The sequence below is a fragment of the Elephas maximus genome, chromosome 23 (genome assembly GCF_024166365.1).
Source record: "Elephas maximus indicus isolate mEleMax1 chromosome 23, mEleMax1 primary haplotype, whole genome shotgun sequence".
Taxonomy (NCBI): Eukaryota; Metazoa; Chordata; class Mammalia; order Proboscidea; family Elephantidae; genus Elephas; species Elephas maximus.
In genome coordinates this window covers 7,283,030-7,295,816 of record NC_064841.1, presented here as the reverse complement: position 1 = coordinate 7,295,816, position 12,787 = coordinate 7,283,030, and the positions used below count along the sequence as shown (strand labels likewise).

General features: G+C 38.4%; 1 protein-coding gene across 1 annotated transcript in view; it reads left to right on the top strand.

The window, feature by feature from the left end:
• The window catches only part of P2RY1 (purinergic receptor P2Y1), a 297,571-nt gene that overhangs the window by 198,599 nt on the left and 86,185 nt on the right, over positions 1-12,787 (top strand). Inside the window, exon 4 of the transcript XR_007515081.1 lies at positions 6,147-6,209. The gene's annotated coding sequence lies outside the window, so the exon portion shown is untranslated. The remainder of the gene's footprint in view (positions 1-6,146; positions 6,210-12,787) is intronic.

Here is a 12,787-nt window from a genome sequence, read left to right as displayed (position 1 = left end):
CCCAGGCAGTTTCTGTTAATTGAAATATAAATCTTTTTAAATATATAAAACTAAGAATTTTTACCATGGCTAGTAAAAAAATTTAAAAAAGATGTTTTTTAAAAACACACAGATAATCTTTAGTGAAAGATGGAAGATCAAACATTTGTATTTACTTCTAATATCTCCTGAATCCCTGCTAAAAAAAAAATGAAAACAATAAAAAACAGTTTTTTTTTGAAGATAATCATGACAGTATGTTACTGACAAAGGGTTAGACACATAGATCAATGAAACAGAATAGAGAACCCAGAAATGCATGGGCAAAAATATACCCAATTAATTTTCGACAAAGGAGCAAAAGTAGTTCATCATGGACTTTATTGTAAAACATAAAACTTTAAAATTTCTAGAAAAGAATATAGGAGAAAAACCTCTGAAATCTAGGACTGACAAAGAGTTCTTAGACTTGACACTAAAACCATCACCCATAAAAGGAAAAATTGATAAATAGGACCTCATCAAATTAAAAAAAAAAAAAATGCACTTGCAAAGACTCCGCTAAAAAGATGAAAAGACAAATTATAGACTGAGAGAAAATATTTGTATGGCACCTCTCCGAAAAAGACCTTGTATCTAGAATATATAAAGAACTCTCAACATTCAACGTTAAAAAAAAAAAAAAACAAACAAGTAAGCCAATTAGAAATAGCCAAAAGACATGCAAGTACATTTTACCAAAGAGAATACATGGTAAATAAACACAGGAAAACAGATTCAGTGTCATTAGCAATTGGAGAAACGCAAATTCAAACTACAACGTGACAGCTCTACCAAATGCTGGGAGGATGCAGAGCAAACGGATTGCTCATCCGTTGCTGGTGGGAATGTGCAGTGGTACAGCCATTCCGGAAAATAGTTCTGGCAGCTTCCTTCAAAACTGCAGATGGACTTACCATCTGACCCAGGAACTGCACTCTTGGGCATTTACCCCAGAGAAATGAAGCCTTATTTTTATGCTGAAATATGTACAGAAATTTTCACAGCTGCTTTATTGGTAATAGCCCCAAACTGGAAACTACCCAAATGTTCTTCAGTGGATGAATGGTTACTGTGGTACACCCTACTGTCGTTGTTGTTAGTTGCCATCAAGTCGGCTATGACTCATGGCAACCCCATGTACAACAGAATAAATCATTGCCCTGTCCAGCATCATCTTCATGATTGTTGGTATGTTGAGTCCATTGTTGCGGACTCTGAGTATTTGGATTCCAACCCAGAAGACCCCTGGTGGCACAGTGGTTAAGAGTTCAGCTATTAACCAAAAGGTCAGCAATTCTAAACCTTATGGGGCTGTTCTACTCTGTCCCATAGTGTTGCTATGAGTTGGAATCAGCTCAACGGCAATGGGCTTAGTTGAGTTTTGGTCCAACCTAGAGGGCTCGTCTTCCAACACCGTATCAGACAACATTCTGTTATGATTAGTTAAGTTTTCATTGGCTTATTTTCAGAAGTAGATCACTAGCCCTTTCTTTCAAGTCTATCTTAGTTTGGAAGCTCTACTGAAACCTGTCCACCAGGAATAACTCTGCTGGAATTTGAAATACCAGTGCCATAGTTTTCAGCATCATAGCAACATGCAAGCCACCATAGTGTAGCAAACTGACAAATAGGTAGTGTCTAGGGACTACTACTCAGCAATAAAAAGAAACTATTAATACACACAACAACTTGAATGACCCCCAAGGAAATTAGACCAAGTATATAAAAAAAAAAAAAACTCAAAAGAATATACACTACATAATTCTATTTATAGAACATTCATGAAATAATATAATTATGGAGGTGGATAACAAATTAGCTGTGACCAGGATTTAGGGATGGGGGGAGAGGGCATGGTTGTAGTTATAAGGGGCTAAGGGGAGGGAGTATTGTGGTGATGGTCCAGTTGAGTATCTTGTTTGCTGTGGTGATTACACAAGCATATAAACATGATGAAGCCTATATATTACATAGAGATACAAACTCACACACACACACACACACACACAAGTGCATGTATAACTGGTGGAATCTGAACTGTGTGGATTAAGTCAATGTCAATTTCTTAGTTTTGATATTGTACTATAGTCACGTAAGATGTGGACAGTGGGGAAAGCTGGAGGAAGTTTGCACAGGACTTCATTGTACATTTCTTTGCAACCTTCCATTAATTTATAATTATTTATAAATTAAAAAAGACTTTAAGAACATAGCAAAAAAGACTGAAGATGATCACAACAATTTTAGAAGTTGAGAATGAGATGACTCAAGAGTGTCTTTAATAGAACTAAAAATTTAGCTTACAGAATGGCAACATTATTATACTGCAGAATCCTACCCACTGCCTCCCACCAATCTCAGGGATTGATAGCACCAGACACCTCTGGAAATAGGAGAGCAGTAGTACTCAAAACAGGGAATTTGGTGAAGGTATAAGAAGCCACTAACCCTTTGAACCTGTTGTCGTGGATTCAATTCCTATAGCGATTCCTCTGTCCTATAGCAGCCCTATAGGACAGAGTTTAACTACCCCATAGGGTTTCCAAATGGAGCCCTGGTGGCACAGTGGTTAAGTGCTCGTCTGCTAACCAAAATGTTGCCAGTTTGAATCCACCAGCTGCTCACTGGAAACCCTAGAAGGCAGTTTCAATATGGTTGACTAAGAGTTGGAATTGACTCCACAGCAATGGGTTATTTGTTTGTTTTTAGGGTTTCCAAGGAGCTCTGGTGGCACAGTGGTTAAGAGCTCCGCTGCTAACCAAAAGGTCAGCAGTTCGAATCCTCCATTCACTCCTTGGAAACCCTATAGGGCAGCTCTACTCTGTCCTATAGGGTCACTATGAGTTGGAATCAATGCGATGGCAATAGGTTTTTTTTTTTTTTTTTTTTTTACTGAAGAGCCGGGATGGTGCAGTGGTTAATGTTTTTGACTACCAACCCTTAAGTCGGCTGTTGAAAACCAGGAGCAGCTCTGTTAGAGTGGGAGAAAGATGTGGCAATCTGTATCTGTAAAGGTTTACAGCTTTGGAAAACCTATGGGGTCATTATGAATTGCACTCAATGGCAGTGGGCTTATTTTTATTTATTTTTTTGGTACTGAAGACACAGTTTCCTGAATTTTCTGTCTATTTTTCCTGCTTTACTATCTCACTTTCTTGAATCGTATACTTTGGTAGCATCCTACCTAAGAAAGGGTGTGTGGGAGGTAAGTTTTTTTTTTTTTTAATTATTGGACAACATAAATGTCTTTATTCAATCCTCACTTTCGATTGATACCTCGGCTGGGTACAAAATTATAGGCTGAAAATAATTTTTCATCAGAATTTTTAGTCCTACTTTTCTACTATCTTTTGGATTTCAATTTTATCATTTTGATTCATTTATTTTATGAGTTTTTTTATAATCTGCCCTTTAACAGGAGGTGATCTGAATCTTCATGGTGATATTACTTGGTGTGACTACTTTATCTAGTTAATTTTGCTGGGCACTCAAGGGCTCCTTCAGTTTTGGAATTATTTTATTTCTTTGATCATATCATTTCTTGTCTTTTTTTTCTTCTGTCTGGAATTTCTACTAATTAGATGTTGGACCACCTAAATTAATCCTTTAATTTTCATTTATATTCATTCTTATCTTCTACTGTTTCCTGTTTTGGTCTACTTATAGATTTTTCTAATGTCTACAGATTTTTTTTTCTTTTTTGGGTGTAATTTACATTAATTTGTTTTTATTTTTTGAGAGAGAGAGAAGGAGAGAGAATCCCGTTATTCTTTTCTGGATGTGCTTTTAAAAAAAGACTTCTGTGGGTGGCACAAATGGCTTGCTCTTGGCTACTAATCAAAAGGTTGGTGGTTCTAACTCACCCAGTGGTGCCATGGAAGAAAGGCCTGTTAATAGGCTACCTTAAAGATGGCAGCCAAGAAAACCCTGTGGAGCTCAGTTCTACCCTGTAACACCTGGGGTTACCGTAAGTTGGAATTGACTCAAAGTCAACTGGTTTGTTTTTTTTTGGTTTCTGTTTTGGTGTGTGTTTTAACTGGGTCTTTATTTTCTAAGTGTTTGTTTGTTTGCTTTACATTCAATTCTGGGAGAGTATTTTCTCTCAGGTGTGTTATTCCTTCACTGAACATTTGTATACACAATTGAAGCACCAAATGCTTATTAGAAGCTCTGGGAGGTGGAGAGGAGCCCTAGTGTTGCAGTGGTTAAGGGCTCAGCTGATAACTGAAAGGTTGGTGGTTCCAACCCACCAGCCCCTCCACAGGAGAAAGATGTGACAGTCTGCCTCCGTAAAGATTACAGCCCTGGAAACCCTAGGAGGCAGTTCTACTGTGTCCTATAGGGTTGCTATGTGTTGGAATCAACTTGATGGCAGTGGGTTTTGGTTTGTGGGTGGTAGGGGGCAGGGGGACGATTCAATGAGCCGACTTCATTTAGAGTGTTTAGACCAGTTTGATCACCCCATTTTCAACCTGAATCTCCACGTTTCGTGGTGTGCCCTGGTACCTGAATCAAATTCTCCAGAGATTAAACCTTTTTTCTCCCCGTGCGCGTTTGTGAAGGAGTAGGGAGTAAGAGTGGCTCCCGCTCTCCATGCCACCGGCTGCCCTTGTGATGAGCCTTTCAGGGAATTCGTGAGGTGAAGAAGCTCAATTCCCATCAGAATCCCCTTTGTGTGGTCAGTGAGCTTTTTAAATGTTTCTGCTATATCCATTATCCCCCCTCTATCGGATTCTACTTTCTAGAAAAAAATGACTGTAATAGCTTTTCTGATGTTTTATCTTCTACTATTTTCTTTGTCCTCTTAAGTTAAAATATTCGTCTTAGCCATCTAGTGCTGCTATAACAGAAAACCACATGTGAATGGCTTTAACAAAGAGAAATTGATTTCTTCACAGTAAAACCGAAAAAATACCCATTGCCGTGGAGTCGATTCTGACTCAAAGTAACCCCATAGGACAGAGTAGAACCACCCCATAGAGTTTCCAAGGAGCACCTGGTGGATTCAAACTGCCGATCCGTTGGTTAGCAGCCATAGCACTTAGCCACTGTGCCACCAGGGTTTCCTCCTCACAGTGAAATAGGCTAAAAGTCCAAATTCAGGACGTCAGCTCCAGGGGAAGGCTTTCTCTCTCTGTTGGCTCTGGAGAAAGGTCCTTTTCTTCAATCTTTCCCCTGGTCAAGAAGCTTCTCAGGTGCAGGGACCCTGGGTCTAAAGGACCAGCTCTTCTCCCAGTGCTGCTTTCTTGGTGGTATGAGGTCCCCATGTCTCTCTGCTTGCTCCTCTCTTTCATATCTCAAAAAAAGATTGGCTTAAGACGCTATTTAATCTTGTAGATCTCATCAATATAACTGCCACAATCCATCTCATTAACATCATAGTGATAGGCTTTACAACACGTGGGAAAATCACATCAGATGACAAAGTGGCCGACAATCATAGAGCACTGGGAATCATGACCTAGCAAGTTGATAGATATTTTGGGGGGACACAATTCAATCCATGAAAATATTTTTCATTCTTTAAGCCATTTTTTGTCATGTTTGGGAGGAGGAAGAGATAATCACCCATGGTCAACCTTTTACATTTAACCCCAAATCAGCAAATACGTTAAAAAATATTGTTAGGTTATACATTAGCTTATCATTCCGTATTTTCATAACCGTATACACTAAGTGAACACTGATGTAAAATGAACACCATGTAGTGTTTTGATGAAACCATATAGTGTTCTGATGAAAAAAGTCCTTCATACAAGAAAGGTTTATAAAGCCCTCATCATGTGGATGCTGAGTGAGGAGGAGACACTAAGGCAAATCCAGAACTCTTGGGTAGGATCCAGATTGTAAAGGAATTAAACTGGCAAATCCCTGGTCTCTCACTATGACAAAACCTTTTTTTTTTTTGTAGATTCTGCCACAAGCTAGAACTTCCCAATGAGCATTATTCAGAGACTCGTTTGCTCATAGATAATAGGTGTCAGCTATGAAGGATAGGGTCTTTTTCTCTGTAGTCTATACTTCAAAAAATATTATCTGAACTGCTACAAATAACAAATGATAACACATTCGACTATAGCTGGTTCTTTGTAGTAAAAATTTATCATCTTTTTTTCTTCATTAAGGTAGAAGATGTAAACACCAAACTAAATTGGCTGTAACAAAAATTGAAGGATCTTTCTGAACAGGTAGGAATTTATTTAGACTCCTTTATTTAATGTAGCGTAAAAAAAGCAAAGCTAATGAAGCGCGGGGAATGCTTTTCGTCATCAGTGAACTTGTTATTCTTCTATCTTTTTGGTTGAGTAAGAAATTTAGGTCATATGTTATTTTGCTTACAAAAGCAAGATATCAATCTTTCTATTTTTCCACATTCTCCTTCCTACCAGAACCATTTTTACTCCTCCTGAAAGAAAAATAAATATGTATGATTCGTTGTTCACATATTGATAAGTACAGTAGTAGGAATGACATTTGTCTCCACATTTGTGGCACAAAGGAAAAGTCTGTTAGGAAGCTGTATGATAAAGCTGCTTGGAAAGAATACAATCCTGGTGTATTTCATTTATCGGATTTGAATATATAAGTTGAAAATGAATAAATGAATTAAGGCAATACTTGTCTCATCTACAAAACCCAGGGAAAGAAAGAGGGCAGAAGTAGGGAAAAAACCAAGTCTTGTACATATGACAGCAAAAATATTTTAAAGGGGAAAAATAAGGGGATAAGAAATGTAATGATCATCAAGTTATCCTAAGCTGATGTTTCAGCCAGAGACCCTCTCTCTGTCTGTAAAGGGAAGTCTATTCGTTAGCACAAAAAATCTAAATCCCTGTATCACCAGTTTCCACTGCCACTCTAACAGGTATTTCCTCTCCTTTCTTGCTAAGAAAAACTTGATTTGTCAGACTTAGATTCTATTCCCTTAGGAAAACTGATTCCTCATCTAGGTGAGCATGTTCCCCAGGTCTAGAGGGAAGTCTTCTAGAGAATTTTTGGGAATGAATTTTTCTCCCTGATAAGGAAGAAGCACTCCAAGATGCTCTTTTCTGTGCCACCCAACCCCTTGCTTCTTGCATTGGACATGGGGTCTGGATGACATGCTTGGAACTGCTGCAGACATGTTGGTCCCATGAGGGGTAACCCAAGAGGTTGACCTTTAGCTGTGATATAATTAAGTTGTTGGATCAAAGTCAGAAACTGCTTATTACAAAACTTCTTTTTAGAAAAATAGGTTCATAATTATTTAAGCCATAGTTGTTTATGTTTCTGCTATTTGCAGCAAGTAGCAATCCTGACTGATATGCCTGCCTCCCATTCTTTGCCACCTTGCCCTATGTCTTAGGCTGGGTTCTCTAGAGGAGCAAAACCACTGAAGTGTATGTATATTGCCAGCAATCCCCTGTTCCGACATTTTTGTGTACACACACACACACACACACAAAGAGAGGCTGGCAAGTACCAAATCTGTGGGTCAGGTGTCAGGCTGGAGGCTTTTCCTGACTCACATGAACCCAAAATCGGCAGGTCAAGCAGCAGACTTCAGGCTCATAGATCTGCGGGAGCTGACGAATCCCCAAATCTGCAGGTCAGAGCAGAGGCACAGCTAAGGTGTAGCAGATAGGGCGTGTGGCCTGGGCGCCACTTGAAGGAGGGTGCCAATGCACAGTTTCTATTGGTCATTGCAATTTCTATCACCAGCTGTGAGAGATCATTCAGCAATTTAACACTAATTGCCCGAGGTACTATTTTCCCTAGATAAGCCCCTGGGTTATATGACAGGCTGCTGGCTTATGTCCCAAGAACCAGAGCTGAAGAATGATGGGCTGGATACAGCTCTGCCAGAACATTCATATATATTGGATGCAGGCCGTACCCCCAAGGAAACTCCCCTTTCAACTGATTGGCTGTGTACATTAGATCATAAAATGGAGGATGATTATATCTGGAAGCCGCTGAGAGTAATGGCCTAGCCAAGTTGACCTAGAACCTTAACCATCATATTCTGCTATGCTTGCCACCACCCTCCACTCAAGCCATGTATCAACTTGCATTTCCCAAGATGCATCTTGCTGTCTCATGACACTCTGCCTGGGTTTAGCAGCATCTTCTACCTGGATCCCTGCCCTTACCCTGTGAACCTCTAGTCATCCTTCGTTTGATGAGGTTTTACTATTTAATGAGGATTCTTCTATGACAACTTGCCTGTCCCCAACCTCTCCTCAGCCTACCACCCCCATTTGTTCACCTGCTACAATCTAAACAGAATATACTCTTTTGATTGTTTCCTAGGCTTATGCCACACTGGTCTGGTTTCAAACACACTGAGGTCTTTCCCACCTTACTGAGCACTGACTCTTCCCTTGCCAGCAGTGCCCTGTCCTGCCGTCTTTGCTTGCCTAGCTGCTGTTAATCAGGTGTAGTGTGCACCCTCTATCACAATAGAATTTAAGTTTAGAAAAGGCAAGGATGGGTGTTCTTTTGTTCAACGTTGCGTCTTCAACACATCTGACATAACCTTGAATGGCATGGATTCTCAATAAATATTTGAAAATTGATGAACTGAGTTCTATAGTGGAATCTCCAGCCCTCTTCTGAAGGCAAGCTCTTCAATGGCATACTATTCATGTTTGCAGATTACAGAAGCCAGTCAAGTACAATTTTATTTTTTGTGCCAAGAATACAAATGCCCCATAAATGCCTAAAGCACAGGGTGATGGATGACTGGCCTGGCAATTTTACCAATTTCTTCTCTCTGGAGAAAAGTGTATTCTTACTTCCAGGAAAGATGTTGCATCTGAATGGCAGGACTGGCAATGCCTATGAGGTCAAATCTTTGTAAAGCAGATTGATATATTTGTAAGCCAGGGCTTAACTATAAACAACTTTAAGAGCATGCTTATTAAATTTAGGCATTCCCAGGAAGCCTTTGTTCCCAGAATCTACAAATCGGAAACCTGAGAGGTCAAGCTAAGGCCAGGCCATTGATTGCTCTCTCTATTGGTGGATCCGTGATAACAGTGCCTTTGCCAGTGTTTTTCACCATAACGAAGATGGCCGTGCCGTTAAAAATTATGGCCGATCATTTTAGTCAGTGGGGTTTTGGAGCAGAAATGGGGAAGTAAGAATTAGAGGTTTGATTGAACTTCAAATTAAGTCTCTCTTTGCAAAGTTACCAATATAAATAATGTTCAAAATATTTATGTTAAGCAACAAAGATTGGAACTTAATACAAATTAAATATGAAGTACAAGAAGGAAAACAAAACCCCTGAACATTTGCAGAGACAGGAAGTTGTTTTGAGAATTCTTCAGCATTTTCCTCTTTGTACAACTCTAAGTATATTGATATTCCATCCGTTCCATCATTAAGCCTGGGTCTACCTGATGTCAAATACTTTTCAAGGAATTAGAACAAACATTTCCTCTTCCCTTTTCCCCTTCAAAATGCCTGTTTAAAACATCACTTTGTGACTACTAAAATAATTTACTTCAAAACCCATATATATTTCAAAATAGAAACTTGAATCAAAAAATAATCTCCATTACCTGGAAAGATAAGGTTTATACTGGTGAAACATTCAGAAAAAAAATACGTGATTTTTTCCAAGTATTAATGTGTGTGTTACAATATATAATCCAGGAAGATTGAGAAACTTCTGGGTAGGGCAATCTCATGAACAAAGGAGGATTTGTGACAATCTTTAGAATATTGTGAGTGTTGGTCAAACAGAGTGATGCAAGGAACTTGTGAGTGATATGAGAGCAGGAAAACTCAGAGCCTGGTGCTAATGAAGCCATGTTATGTATTCAGACAGATCACTGTAGAAGAAGAGTACCTTCTTTACTACTGGTGTTAGGATACAGAAATGCTTTCTGATTTCAATGTCATCTTTGCGGACAGTGGTCAACCAAGTCATTAGAGCAGTAAGTTCATGACCTGTCTGGTAAGGCTTTTGAGGTCTGGCTAATGAGACCAGATTAGAAGTGGTAATAGATTTCACGTGGTTATTCAGAATGAAGTCTCTGTATTTAAATATACACATACCCAGCATCTTTTAGATTGTTTTCTTGGAGAAGAGAATCTTTCAGGATTCATCTGATGATTAACCCATGTGCCGTTATGGCAAGGTGGCCTGGTTATATCCCTTCTGTCCACTTACAAAGTCTTGGCTAATTAAAGAGAAGGTGAAGTCTCTCATCTTAAAACTCCCCCTGTACTACCATCTGAGCAACCAGGGCAACAGTTTGCAACAAGTGAAAACACATTTCTTCAGATCACGTTAGCCAGGTCAAGAGCATTAGAGAATAACTTGGATCTGTTATTGTAGTTATAGTACATGGATCCTTTCAGCTCATTACTAAGTGTTACACTGTGTAAGAATGGGGAAGGGGAAGTCCAAAATTCAATCTGGAGAAAAATATTAAAAATAAAACAGAAACATGTGCACGCAAATGAAAAGCGATCTATAGTTAATGATGAATAGTTGGGCTTATTATTAATTTTCAGGGATGAATTGTATTGTTCCTAGTTCTAGGTATTACAACTTAGAGTTGATGACAGATCAGAAAGAAACTTGAAACCAAGAACAATGGGATAGTCATGAATCATATTTCATTGGCATTCTAGGGTAACCTTTCATGTTTCATTTACATTATAAATAATACTCTCGTTGACTGTAATGCATTTTCTATATGCAATGCTGAGCAAAAAAGAAAATTCATTTTCCAAGTATCTATAAATAGATGACTATGTTTCATAAAGTTAGATCATTTTTAAATCATGTTTTTTTACAAGAAATTTTCTTAACTGACTTCAACTGTTAATTTTGCAAACTGATTTGAGTTTGTGTAGACATAGCCATGAAGTGCATATTCCATCTCCATTAGTGAGCAGAACAGAATTTTAATTTATCATTCAATCTCTTTGGTACTCTATATGCTTGTGCTTGTCAGGCAAGATCAATTTTTACTGCTAAGGCATGAATTTTAGGCCAGAAATGTGAACTAATTGAGATACGTGGTTCATGAGGGTCTGGATCTATATTTAGTTTACTTTGGTCACAAAAATACAGTACCTTTTAACAGAGAAACTTACAGATTCAGTTGCATAATGATGAAATTTAAGTTGAGAAGCTGAAAACTATTTGTGGTAAAGCACAGACAGGGTTTCATATCGTTTCATAAGATTAAAAAAAAAAAAATAGAGTCCCTCTAACCTTATGTCAGAGTGCTCCTATCCTTTCTTCCAGTTAAATAAATCCAAAACAGTATTATTTTTCAAAATTTAAGATAGTCTTTGCTAAAATATTTCAGTGTAAATATGTTGCTTATTTCTGTACACTGAAATTATTATGTTTCATGTCAGGGGAGAGTGTTAATGTATGTGTTTCGATACATGTTCAAGAAAGCTCAGAAATGAGGAATGATAATTATCTTACTTCTTGCTCTCATCTCTCAAACCTAATCCCTTGTCCTACCACCTTCCTCTTTCCCCTCTTTCCTACCCTTCTGTCATTTTGATCATTAGAACGCAGCAAGACTAAAAAACAAAGCAATAAAAGAGGAGTAGATGGAGAGAGGAAAGGCTTGGAAATAACTTGGAGCAATGTTCACCCCTTTAGAAGTAGAGAGGAAATAATTCAATGCACCAAGAATTTTTTAAGTGTCTTCCATATATAAGAGACTTATTATAGGGTCACTACGACTGGATGGCTCTGGGCACTGAGTATATATAAGAGACAAACAAGAAAAGCCTCCAAGTGTCAAAACGTAGTATCAATCCCTACTTTCTTCTGGCCTCCTCCCCCCAAACATACTTCATGAGCAACGTTCCATATCTCTGGGTACAGAAATAGAACTGAACCCAAATCAAATTGAGCTGAAAGCCCAGGGACAGCCTGAGGGAAGCTGTGAGACTATGAAGTCTAAAGGTGGCAAGCCCTCAGTTTCTTTTCTTTTGACCTCTTCCTGCACTTGGTTCTTTTCCAGATCACCTAAAGGCTATCTACTAATGATCTCTGTGATACCGCTGAATCAATGAAAGTTATTGTGTGTTAATCTGTTACTCTGTTTAAGAAGAGTCTCTGTGACAGTGTGTTAAATCAAAGAAGCGGGCTAAAATAAGACTTTAATGAAAATTTAAAACACTAAGGTTGATCAAATGAAAGAAAACATTTGACTTTGAGGAACGTTTTGAATACGGACATCCTAGGGGTCACGCTCACTATCACATATGGTTAGCACTGTAGCGTGAGAGCCTGCCGTCTTTTATAGCAGGATCTAGCCTGATGCTTTCTGTTGCAGATAACGTTCTTTAAGAGCACAGTCACGTCGGTATTTTATGTGTTGTCTGCTTTCGTGCTTCGATGGCAGAGTTTAGTAGTTGCAACAAAGACCATATGGTGCGCAAAGCCTGAAATATTTATTATCTGGCCCTTTACTGGAAAATTCGTCAACCCTGCTCTATAGGAATGATGCCATTAAAAATTGTGACAAATCTTCTGTCTTATTTCTACTTCTTTTCCTTTTCTTTTTTTTTAACTTCTTTTTTCTTGAATTGTAGAATAGAGCAATTCAAACTTGCAGTTTAATACTTAGCGAGGAAATTTTACTTAAAAAGCTGGAAGCAATGAATCATGGGCATCTTGAGACATCTTAATCCCTGCTGCCTTTACACTCTGGACATAATTGAATGAGAGTTTGTAGTGATTGTCTTGCATGGTTATGTAACTCCAAATCAATTCTTATTTGGCCTTTTTTAATCA